Source organism: Xyrauchen texanus, chromosome 31 (assembly GCF_025860055.1).
Source record: "Xyrauchen texanus isolate HMW12.3.18 chromosome 31, RBS_HiC_50CHRs, whole genome shotgun sequence".
Lineage (NCBI taxonomy): Eukaryota > Metazoa > Chordata > Actinopteri > Cypriniformes > Catostomidae > Xyrauchen > Xyrauchen texanus.
Window position 1 is genome coordinate 9,522,607 of NC_068306.1, and position 13,554 is coordinate 9,536,160.

Below are 13,554 nucleotides of genomic sequence, written 5' to 3' on the forward strand. Positions count from 1 at the left end.
AAGATAAAAGGAGAGCAAATGGGAGACTATTGTTTAAAGGTGAAGTATATCATTTCTGTTCCTCTAGAGATATCAAATGAATTTCTTAAAAATAATAATGATACTATAAGAATGAAAATAATGTTTACAATGCTTCCCAAACACTCCCCCGCTCTTCCATTGGTGGAACAAACAAGTAGTCCCACCCAAACTCATGTCAGCATTCTGCTTCTCAGATTTGTCTCCAGAGAAAAAGACATTATAATCTCATATGTGTCATTTCTAAAGTCTCAGATTGTGCTCAGATTTGCCAAGACACCATCTTCTGCAATCAAAAGTCAGACTTTTCAATTTGTGTATCATTTAGCAATGTGCTTTTTGATCAATTCTGTGTAAATGCATCTACATATGCTCACATGTGCTGGGTCATTGACTGTAGGCAGACGGTGACTGTGGTAGATCAACTGAATAAGACATCAGACTTCCTGTCTGCTAACTCAGCTGATGACAGCACAGTAGCAATGACTAATCCTGCACCTGCTTACTACTACTTCTCCCCACTAATATTCTATAAATGCAAACACACACTTTACCAACTCGATAATGTCACAGGAAATATTACCAAGACAGTCTACAGTATACCTGTCTGAGAACAATCTATTTATACTGTTAAATAGATCTGGACTATATCTTTACAGATTTTAGTTTGATTCATGATTAATCAACATATGCTGTTAGATATACATTAGCAACTCTATACCCATACAAGTCTTAAAGGTACAGTAACAGCAGCCTGTTTTAATTCTAATGGTCAGATTGAGGGTAGAGGTTGGTCACTTGTCGTTTGGAAATTCAGAAACTTAGTTACAAAACGAATTCCTCACCTCTCCTCAACAACATCTGTCATGTTCATAGCATGATTAATGGTATAGTATGAGTTACACTGCATGTAATATCCTACTTACAAAGTGTTATACTTGAAAATCAATAAACCTGGGGGGTTTAAAATAAATAATAAAAGTGACGTTTGCCTTTCTGAATAAGAAAGTGGTCAATATACAGAGTGAGGCCCATATGGTCTTTTTTCACTATGAGTGTAAAAGCTTTGAATGACAATTTGGAGGACAATTCAAGCACCGAGCAATTACACTAATGTTCCAAAACCTCCTGTCTCTATCTAGTCTAGAGCATCTGTGGCAGGGAGACCCACGGCTTCACAACGTCTTGACAGTAAGTCTTTATCTCTGTTGCTGAGACACAGATATGGACCTTACTGAGTGCTGATGTCTTCAAGCTGTGGGACTCAAAGACGGTCCAGACTGCTTTAGCTTGACCATGCTGATTTTAGAATCAGTCTCTGAGGAGATCCACAGGAGAAACAGGATGATGACATAATTTTTATTTTCATTTAATGTTAAATCAAAATGGATTCTATTCACTTTCTTAATAAAAGCACTTTATCTCCTTTCGCATGGTTAATCAGAACATGTTTTTTAAAGATTTTTTTATTCATAATCCTGCACCAACATGTAACAACACTCTCTAACCCTTTTTCTTCTATACAAGATAGAAGATATGTGTTGTAAATGCTATTAAAAATGGTCTTTAAAGGTAACACATGAGATCTAGTCATAATAGGTGCACTATATATACCCAATACCACGTTTCAGATTTAATATGAAAGCATTTAATTAAATCACATTCAGTGGATGACCAGAATAGACAGCGGTCAACCGAGTGGACATGATTCTAAAATAACATTACCTACAGAATGTAAAAGTTCCAGTAAAGTAGGTTATGATAAAAACACTGATTGAAAAAAAAAAAAAAAAACTAAACAAAACAATCATGCTGGACTCCCAACAAAATGCAATAAAATAACAACAAGAATCTAAGGAAAATGTAATTTTAGAAACCACAATGATCTGAATACCAAGAAGACGGTGCATTTTATCTCTCTCTGACAAACACACATACACACACACACACACACACACACACACACACACACACACACACACACACACACACACACACACACACACACACACACACTTTGAAAAAGACTAACTAGAGACTAAAACTCCAGAAACTCATCCATTTTAATTAGAGCCTGCAAACACACACATACACAAACACTAGGAGTGGAAATCACAAGGCGATACAATATTACATTGATATCTAGGTCACAATAAAATCTAATTGTGATTCTTTATTTTTGGTGTATTGCGATTCAAAACTGTGATATATATTGCAATACTTTTCTCACTGTTTTTCATTCCTCTTCAAAGGACTTCACAGAACTGTTGCCAAATGCATCGTTAAATGAATAACAATGCATTTAATTAAGATCAAGAGTGCTAGAGAACACTATATTTGTATTTTCTGTTACTACATCAAGTTCTTCTAAACTTCTTGGCTTACAAAGTATTTGAGACAAATCTGGAAGGTTATTAGTAAATGGTCGAAAAAATTGTTCTACCTGAACGATAGCGTGATGTAGATTGAGTGATATTAGTTGATCGCAGCAAGCAAGATACAAAGTAGTGATCAGAGATGTCATCGCTCTGTGGCAGAATTTCTATGTTATCAACATCAACTCCATATGACAGAATTAAATCTAGCATATGATTATGGCAATGAGTTGGTCCTGTCACATTTTGTCTGACCGATAAATGCTAATCCCAATGTGTCATGTTCTTTATCTATGTTAACATTAAAGTCACCAACTATTAAAGCTCTTCCCACAGTAACTACTATATCTGATGGAAAATCTGCAAATTCAAAATCAGAATACGGCCCAGGTGATCTATATATTGTAGCAAGGGCAAAAGACGACTTTTTTTATTTATACTTATGATGTCACATTAAGCATTATTAGTTCAAAAGACTTAAACTTGTATTCTATCCTCTGAGTAACACCAAAAACATAACTATAAATTTTAGCAACACCTCCTCCTCGACCCTCCAGACAAGGCTCATGTTTATAACAATAACCTGGGGGAGTAGACTCATTTAAACTAATAAGCCATTAGACTAATCACTTTCAGAAAAATACCATTAGGCTACCACAGTACCACCGCTCCCCATGTGCATATTAGGCAGTCTGTGCAGGGCACCATCTCCCTAGGGGTACACCATCATACCCTATGTGCACCACGTTACCAGGATAATGCCATGGTAATGAATGGTCATGTTAATATTTCATGATACTGTCATGGTACTCCAAGATACTTTAACAAATACCATGGTTTTAATATGACACGTGTAAAAAACATGGGGTTATCAAAGACCATGCCTGAAATAAATAAATAAACAAGTGTACTACCATGGTGATTTTATTGTGAGAAATATAACATAATATGCTTTTATTTGTGATAAAGGAAAAATAAAATAAAAATATGTACCGTATATATATGATATATAGAAAATGGTTAAATTCTCAAAAAGCAAAGACATAGTTAAGTATTAATTAAGTATTATTTAAATAGTTATTTTTTAATTTTTATAATTGTATTAATATTATATTTTTTAATTAATTTCATTAATCTGAATTGATAAACTACAAACCAATAAAATGATCACACTTTTATTGAAAGTAACGCACCAAAATTGGACAGAAATTATATTAAAACAATATTAAATATATTATTCTTTATTCAGTTCTTTAACATTCAAATTTAACAGATTTTTTTTTATCAATCATCCAAATTCTAGAAAACTATAATGATATGCAAAACAGCAGTCAAGTAATGAACTTAGCAGCTCTAGGATAGCATCTTACCAATACAAAAAGTTTAAATATGCTACACAGTCATTTTAATGAAAACAACTGACAAAACACAGAACGGCAGAGGGCCTCTATTCTGTTTATGTAAACGTATTTCCACTTTAATATAAAATGATTGTGCAAAACAACAGTGCAAAACAGCAGTAATAGAACTAAAACCAACCTCAATCTGTAAACGACAGATGTAGCCTCAAGTGAAGAACAAAGTTTTGCAGGGCTAAACCAATTTTAATCTAATTGCTATACACACAGCAAATTGGACTGCTTTCTATTTAAGTAAAAGTGGCAGGTTTCTCTTCAAGAACAAAAGTTGCTCAGCTTTCTGGCAGGAGAGACAGTTCCTCTTCTCATCAAGAACGTGAGATGCTGCACTGAATAGTCTCTCTCTCTGTGCTGGTGCTTGGGGCAGATAAATACCTGTGTGCAGTCTGTGATCTTTTTTCACGTACCAGTAGTCAAGAAGATTGTTGCGTTCGCGTGATATGAGCGTGAAGCGATAGTCTGTGTTCCGCACCTGCTTTCCGGTCCTTGGATAACATATAACGTACGAATAAGGGCAGGTGGTGGACTTTCTGGTTCCCCCCTAGGGAGTTGGTGTATTGGTGCCCTACGCAGACTGCGTAGTATGCGTATAGGGAGCGGTGGCACTGCTTTGAAGTATTTCCACACCGCTGACATCGGCCTTTGCTTGGTAGCGCCGTGATAATTGCTAGATCGATCGAGAGTGAAACCTGCACAATGAGGGGCGGGGAGGCATATATATTTTAGGCTCATATTTTCTGCCTTTTTTTCTCTTTCGGCCAGAACTAACTGTTGTATGTATATATATATATACAGGTGAAACTCGAAAAATTAGAATATCGTGCAAAAGTTCATTAATTTCAGTAATTCAACTTAAAAGGTGAAACTAATATATTACATAGACTCATTACAAGCAAAGTAAGATATTTCAAGCCTTTATTTGATATAATTTTTATGATTATGGCTTACAGCTTATGAAAACCCCAAATTCAGAATCTCAGAAAATTAGAATATTACATGAAATCAATAAAAAAAGGATTTTAAATACAGAAATGTCGGCCCTCTGAAAAGTATAATCATGCATATGTACTCAGTACTTGGTTTGGGCCCCTTTTGCATTAATTACTGCCTCAATGCGGCGTGGCATTGATGCTATCAGCCTGTGGCACTGCTGAGGTGTTATGGAAGACCAAGATGCTTCAATAGCGGCCTTCAGCTCTTCTGCATTGTTTGGTCTCATGTCTCTCATCTTTCTCTTGGCAATGCCCCATAGATTCTCTATGGGGTTCAGGTCAGGCGAGTTTGCTGGCCAATCAAGCACAGTAATACCATGGTCATTGAACCAGGTTTTGGTACTTTTGGCAGTGTGGGCAGGTGCCAAGTCCTGCTGGAAAATGAAGTCAGCATCTCCATAAAGCTTGTCTGCTGAAGGAAGCATGAAGTGCTCTAAAATGTCCCGGTAGACGGCTGCGTTGACTCTGGACTTAATAAAGCACAGTGGACCAACACCAGCCGATGACATGGCTCCCCAAACCAACACAGACTGTGGAAACTTCACACTGGACTTCAAGCATCTTGGATTGTGTGCCTCTCCATTCTTCCTCCAGACTCTGGGACCTTGGTTTCCAAATGAGATGCAAAATTTGCTCTCATCAGAAAAGAGGACTTTGGACCACTGAGCAACAGACCAGTTCTTTTTTTCTTTAGCCCAGGTAAGATGTTTGACATTTGAAGCCCATGTCCAGGACCCGTCTGTGTGTGGTGGCTCTTGATGCAGTAACTCCAGCCTCAGTCCACTCCTTGTGAAGCTCCCCACACATTTGAATGGCCTTTTCCTGACAATCCTCTCCAGGCTACGGTCATCCCTGCTGCTTGTGCACCTTTTTCTTCCACACTTTTCCCTTCCACTTAACTTTCTATTAATGTGCTTTGATACAGCACTTTGAGAACATCCAACTTCTTTTGCAATTACCTTTTGAGGCTTTCCCTCCTTGTGGAGGGTGTCAATGATGGTTTTCTGCACAACTGTCAGGTCAGAAGTCTTCCCCATGATTGTGAAGTCAACTGAACCAGACTGAGAGACCATTTAAAGGCTCAGGAACCCTTTGCAGGTGTTTAGCTGATTAGAGTGTGTCACTTTGAGCCTACAATACTGAACCTTTTCACAATATTCTCATTTTCTGAGATTCTGAATTTGGGGTTTTCATAAGCTGTAAGCCATAATCATCAAAATTATATCAAATAAAGGCTTGAAATATCTTACTTTGCTTGTAATGAGTCTATATAATATATTAGTTTCACCTTTTAAGTTGAATTACTGAAATTAATGAACTTTTGCACGATATTCTAATTTTTCGAGTTTCACCTGTATATATATATATATCCTCAAATCTGATTGGACGAGAGACGTTCCATGAGCACTGATGGTCTGACAGGATCAGCACTCAGATGCTTCACTGTGTGTATCACTCCGCTTGTGTTCGTGCCATTCTAAACTATGGCGTAAGAGCAGTGAGATCATTACATATGTTAGCCTCAGGTGGTGGCAAAAGACAATTTTTGTGTGTAATATGAGCCAGTTGGTGACGTAAAGTGAATCCGTTAATCACTGTTTACATAAAACAGCGCTCTGTGATCGCTCGTATTACCACTACATTACTTAATCTAGGATATTGTTTTAAACGGCTTTAAATGAACAATTTCAGGATTAAGGCTCATTGCAGCCGAGAGACACAAAGGACTGTTTGATTACAGAACTTGAGGTGCTTACCGAGTTTCCACATTGGATACACACTGTTTAAAATGGCGGAGTGACATTGTCGTTTCTATAGTGAATGACTCTTGCACGCCTACCACAAAAAAGGAAATATAGGAGAAATACCCCCTCTTGGACGCTATTTTTCCACTGAGAAAGCTGACCTTCAGAATGCTGACAGCATATCTGCTTGGGAGTGGCAATAGGTGATCACACATGCTCCATTTCTCTCTCTCTCTCTCTCTCTCTCTCTCTACACACACACACACACACACACACACACACACACACACACACATCACACACAGCACTGACAGCACACATCACACACATGACTACTGTGATATTACCTGCATGCCTGTATATGTAGGGCTATATATACACTCTATGCTATGTGTGATATATACTATATATATACATATATATATATATATATATTTGTAACTTTAATAATTAAGCTAGACAAGTATTGTAGGTAAGTGTTTGTGTTGTTGTTCCAAACCTGTATGACTTTCTTTCTTCCGTGGAACACCTATGGAGATGTTTCAGTAAACATTAACTTTCATTTAAACATTTTTTTATACCTGACATCATTTTGAGTTCAACAGAAGAAATAAAGTCATACATATTTGGAACAACATGATGGTGAGTAAATTATGACAGAATTTTCATTTTTGGGTGAACTATCCCTTTAACTAAACAACTATTATAGTGTTATTTTTCCTTTGATCATATCTTGATCTTGCTGTGGTCAAGTAAGCCTGTACTGCCGCTGGTGCCCCCTCAAAAATGAAATAAAATAGAAATAAAATAAAGTAAAATGAACAGTAGTTAATGCATTAGGAATTCTGAACAAACAATTAAAATAAAGTGTTAGTTCATGTTACTTTATAGTGCATTACCTAATGTTAACAATTACAACTTCTGATTTAAATAATATATTATGTAGAAATTAACATTCACCAAGATGAATAAATGCTGTTTCAATAAAAGTTTTGTTCATTGTTTGTTCATGCTAACTGATGTTAACAAATGGAACCTTAGTGTAAAGTTTTACCAACAAAATTATAAATGTATGACGCCCCTGAATTGAGGGTGATAATAAAAAGATGTCACTTCTTGTTCTAAATTGATTACAGAGCCTCTGTCAGAGGATGAAAAGGCCCTTTTCTGTTTGCAGTGCATCGATTTACACTGAGCTCACAAAGAAGGGGAACTTTGACATTTGCACGATTATTTCGGAGATGAAATATAAGCAGGGTTGGGAGGGTTACTTTTGAAATGTATTCCTCTACAGATAACAGAATATGTGCTGTAAAATGTCATTTGTAACATATTTCGTTAGATTACTCAAGGTTAGTAATGTATTCTAAATACTAAGTATTACTTCTTCTGCACTGATAGATTTTTTCACTTTTTCACTAAAAACTCTTCCTTCCTTTATTTCCTTTCCTATCCTTTGCTTTCAATTGCTTTCCTGTTCTGTCCTTTCTTTTTTCCTGACCAGTTCTGTCTACTTTTCCTTTTCTTTCCTTCCTTTTCTTGTCCTATTCTTTCCCATTTTCCTTTCCTTTCCTTTCCATTCCTGTCCTGCCCTTTTCCTGGCCTACTCTGTCCCCTTTTCCTTTTCTTTCCTTCCTTTTCCTGTCATATTTCCTTTTCTTTTCATTTCTTTCCTTATAAAAATATTCAACAAGGTGATTCTTGCACAGCTAAATGACACACTTCCACAATGATTTTCCTCTTTGTTAAACATTATGCTGGTTTTCACAGAAAGCTGATTTTTGGTTAGCTTTATCATAAGTGTGGGGACAGAAATGCTTTGTAAAGATTGGGTTTGTTTATCACCTCTCTCTCTCTCTCTCTCTCTCTCTCTCTCTCTCTTTCTTTCTTTTTCATTTCTTCTCACAGAAGCAGTCATCACATTAAATGTGCGGTGGGCTCTGGCAGGGTTATTTCAGGTGTCAGAAACAATCTGACCAGCCTGTCTGCCTCTCTCCCACATGGCAGGTGTCCTGTACTCTCTCTCCAAACACATACGGAGCTCAGGAGGAAAGACTGCAGTGCGTTCATGCAAGAGTTTGATAATATAGAGCTCGTAAGTTGCAATCAAAAATGCTATTTTATTAATATGTCTATGTTTTGGGCCCTGCTGGGATAGTAACAGACACACACAAACATTCACACAAATAGCAGCTGTTAAATGAATTAATTTTGTCTAAATTAACTTACAGTGCATTCAAGGTATGTTTTATCACAAGTCCGTACACAAAAAATTCTGTGCCATTATATTACTGTGGTATAATGTCCAGTATATTAAATGGCACCTTAAAATTAAACAAACTGTGGTTATGCCAATCGTACTGTCTCTCCCAGTCTAAATGGGCTGTTCTTGGACGCTATGTCGTAGAAGTCTGGCTATGTTAGACTAAGCTAGAGGATACAAATGTCTAAGATGCTTAGTTGCACCCAAACAACAACCCATCCGTTTAACCTTTGCATTGACTCACACAACGGTCTTTACTTATGAAGCACTTCAGGATAAGATTGTTGGTCTGAGGTGGAATTCCTGCTGTTAACTCCATTTTTGATCACAAAAGATACCACCCCTACATTCCTGCTGTGGGATATTCTGTAAATGCCAGAGAAAAACGGCTGAGTTAACTCCTATAAAAAGATATCAAAACATATCAGGTGAATAAGGTGAACCTAACATCAAAGGAACTTCTACTCAAAATGTTCTCCTGCAGTTTGCGGTTGATGTTGCATTTTGAAAGAACTCTCTACTGAGATGCAACTCCCCACTCAACACATAACCACGTGCCGATTGTTTGAAAATATGTGGGATTGATCTCCACCATGTGCTGGTTTGATCTGCTGATCATAGGAGATCTGGTGCTGTAAAGCCACAGATGAGAGAACCGATAAGAGATAATGTTGTGAGAGTGTGGTTATCTTTCATTAGAAGGCTTTCTTATGCTTATCTTTGCAAATGGAACAGCAGATAGAATCGAGTGAGTCAGGTAGCTGGGGAGCTGAGTCACGAAATTCTTCACCAGATCTGTTATGAAACCACTTCAGTGTTACCATGAATATCACTGTTCAAATGTGGTTACTGATACATTTTGTGGTTAAGGTATTATTACAAACATAATAGTTAATCTATAGTTACAGTAGCAAAACCATGGTAAATGTAGTGTTTATTATGGTTGAACTACAAATACCATAGTTCATGATTCATTTTTGGTAGGGATAAATAAAGCAATTTAAGGGAAAGTGAAATAATTGCGAGAAAACACAAAACTATCGCGCGGGAACACAAAACATTTGCAAGGGAATGTTAAATTATATCTGAAAATACTGTAAATTCCTTGCCTGTCCTCTAGGGGCTTAGCACTGATCCGACACTTAGTGAGCTGCCTACATAGACAGCATTTTAAGGCATTATATGCAATAAAATATATATTAAAATAAAAAAGGCACATAACACAATAAGAAAAATGTTGATTGCAAAAACATTTAATAAAATAAAAATATGTACTTAAATTTCATTCAATACTGCATATAAAAAAATGCTAATTAAAATTGACTATGTTATGTAATATTTATGTTCACTATATATTTTTATGCTTATTAGTGCTTTGATAACTTAAAAACTCTCGTGTTGAAGTGCTATTTTATGGCGTACAAAGTTGCTGCCTTTGTAGAGCTTTCCACATCAGTCACTTAGTTAGTAAGTATACCTATGTATGCAGTAGACAGCAACAGACATCACTAGGCTTGGAAACAGTGCTATTAGTCCTTTAGTATCCAGTTTAGCAGTTTACAACACTGAAAATAGTTCCTAAACTGGTCCAGGCTGGTTTAAGCTGGTTTTATGTGGGTCTAGCTGGCAGACTGGCATAGCTATGCTGTTTATCAGCAAACCTTAGCTGGTAAAGATGATTTTCCAATGTGTAGGTTGTGCAAGGAAGTCAACCCCAAAAATACAACATATGCTAATGACCAGCAATGCTTGTCTCAGTAGGGTAGGCCATTGACATTGGCTTTTTCATTTTTTCCTCCACTGTTTATATATAGTGACCAATGAGAGGCCATAGGAATGCCATTTGCAGATCTCTGGGCAGAGGAGTTGTATCTAATACCCATTTGCAATGGAGCTAGATTTTAATTGGCAATATATCGGGATGAAACCACAGCAGTCACATTGCGATTCTAAATGGAAAAAGAACGTAAAGAGTGTAACACGTTTGCCTGTACTGAATGCCACACGGCCACAGCAAGGTCACAAAATCATATTTAAATGGAAGATAAGAGTCAGCGCCAGGACAGGCAGAGCAATGTAAATTCATTGAAGCCTTTTGTCCATTACAGACCGCTGTGTCATTGTCGCAGTGAAGGTGATAATGGCTATTGGACAATTCGGATGGCAATTGTTTCTCAGGGTGACGTCTGTAAAAAGTACATTTTCTTGGTTCCTCTGTGTCAAAACTCAAGCGAGACTTTTTGTCGATCACATGAATGCAGTTGTGCTTGTTCACCAATCCACATACTGTATCCTCTTTATTTGCATTTAAATGTGTTTGGAATTATGCTACGTGAAAATATATTTTTTGAAAGCATGAGGGAACACTGCGGACATTTACAGTGTACATTTTCACATACGGAGCAAGCCAAAATTCTTGCGGGGTAAGCATGTTTAAAAAAATTCTGTTACACAAACCTGCAACTTTCACAACTGTCCATTACCTCCAGAGTTGTATCGCAAACATACAACACTTAGCGGTGGTCAAAAAGGAATTCCAAAATGGCTTTTGGATTATAATTCAGTGATGTGGATTCAGACGGTAATTAAATTACCACACGACCTTGGTGTTTGTCAAAAAACAGTAGGCAATTTGGCCAGGAATTTTCTAGAGGGAGCTGGGAGAAAAACACAGACATTTCGGATTCTGACTGCAATAAAATGAATGACTGCCCCCTGTAAATGCCGGCATTACCTCATGTCTACACCTTACGATGTCTTACCTACATGTTACCATGTAACATAATTGCCGTCCGAATAGGACTTATGCATGGAACTCCAATAAGGCTGTACACAGCTGCCATTACGGTGCAATTGATTATGCGCATGGTCCATGGCTGTAAGAAGCACCCTGTTTTCCAGAGTAAAGGAATTTAATTAACTTGGAAAGGCTGCCCCTTAATGGCTTTGTCAATCAAGAAGATGTATAGGCCATGTGTAATGAGAAAATGCAACTTTAAATGTATGTAATCTCCTGGATGGTATTTTAAAACTGTGGTCACAAATCAACAGATATAAAATGAAAATGAGCTTGTGCTCATCTAGGATAGTGGTTAGATTGTCAGCATGCATATATGCTACTACACAGAGAATGAGATACATTTAAAGGATGCCCATTGCCCCGGACATTTAACTGGATATTTAGACACTTAAAGTACACTTGACAAAGAGCGAAGTTTAACGCAAAGTGTGCAGTGTTTAAAAACTCAAAGTTAAAATACTTTCTCCTAAATTAGTTTAATAGGCAGGCAACTATTAGTAAGACATCCATAGGTTGACTTCCTTGAAAACTGTAACACTGTGGCTCTTTGGTGCTATCAAAACTAGAGACCGACCAATGATCGGTTTTATTGATGTTTTCATTTATATTTACACTTTTCTGCTTAATAATTTATTTTATATCGAATCAACGGTACATGGTGCCATCTGTTGGGTGCGCCTAAAATGTCAATTCTTAAATATCAGTTCTGAATATCCATTATCAGACATGTAAACATAAAACTAAATGCTTTCACATTGGTTATAAAAAAAGTAATACAAAAAATTTAATCAATATCGGCCAATCCCCAATAAAATCATTCACCAAAACATGCTCTTTTTTAGGTTTAATGAAGGGTTTAGTACGTCATGCCAGGGGTCCCCGGCCTGAGGCAAAGGAAGGAGGAGTGTGACGAGGAGGAGGGCGGGGCCGGGCCATGAGTACGCACGGCCGCCCCCCCCCCCAAATGGACTGCCGTGTGTGTTTATGTTTGTGGCTTTTAAGTTTTCATTAAACATTATTTTGACTGTTCAGCCGGTTCCCGCCTCCTCCTTGCCCATTTTAACCTTGTTACAGTCGGTGTCCGGGAAATGCACCCCAGCATGGGCTCACCTTGGGTACTCTGGCCCTGAGAGAGTGCTTTTGTTGTTAACTTAGTATAAATCCACTTTGAAAGCAAAGGGACATAATGATCCGCTAATGGTACAACAAGCTCTCAAAGACAAGATGCTAGAATGAGGGATTATCTGACTTGTGCTTCTCTCATGGTGTCTCCGGGAGGAATCAATACACAGTGGCATTGCTGATTTGATGACTTAAGTATCACAAGCCTCGAATAAGCTTAGTAATGAACTCAAAACATGAGACAAGTGGTCTGCGGAAATGTGACAAAGTTCTACAATGGCAGAACCGGCAGCCATATCACCCTGCATCTCTTTCCTGGTTGCCCACTAAAGCTAAGCAGGGTTGAGCCTGGCCAGTTCCTGGATGGGAGACCTCCTGGGGAAAACCAAGGTTGCTGCTGGAAGTGGTATTAGGGAGGCCAGCAGGGGGTGCTCACCCTATGGTCTGTGTGGGTCCTAATGCCCCAGTATAGTGACGGGGACACTATACTGCAAAAAAGGCACCATCCTTTGGATGAGATGTTAAACCGAGGTCCTGACTCTCTGTGGTCATTAAAAAAATCCCAAGACACTTCTTGTAAAGAGTAGGGGTGTAACCCTGGTGTCCTGGCCAAATACCCCCCATTGGCCCCTATCTACCATGGCATTGTATTAATCTCCATCCCTGAATTGGCTACATAACTATACTCTCTCCTCTCCACCAATAGCTGGTGTGTGGTGTGTGATGAGCGTTCTGGTGCACTATGGCTGCCGTCGCATCATCCAGGTGGATGCTGCACACTGGTGGTGGTTGAGGAGATTCCCCCTATACTATGTAAAGCG

At 37.9% G+C, this 13,554-nt stretch overlaps 1 protein-coding gene across 1 annotated transcript in view; it reads right to left on the reverse strand.

Annotated features, from left to right (window-relative positions):
- LOC127624806 (potassium/sodium hyperpolarization-activated cyclic nucleotide-gated channel 1-like) overlaps positions 1-13,554 on the reverse strand; it is a 110,248-nt gene that overhangs the window by 22,249 nt on the left and 74,445 nt on the right. The gene's annotated exons all lie outside the window — the stretch shown is intronic.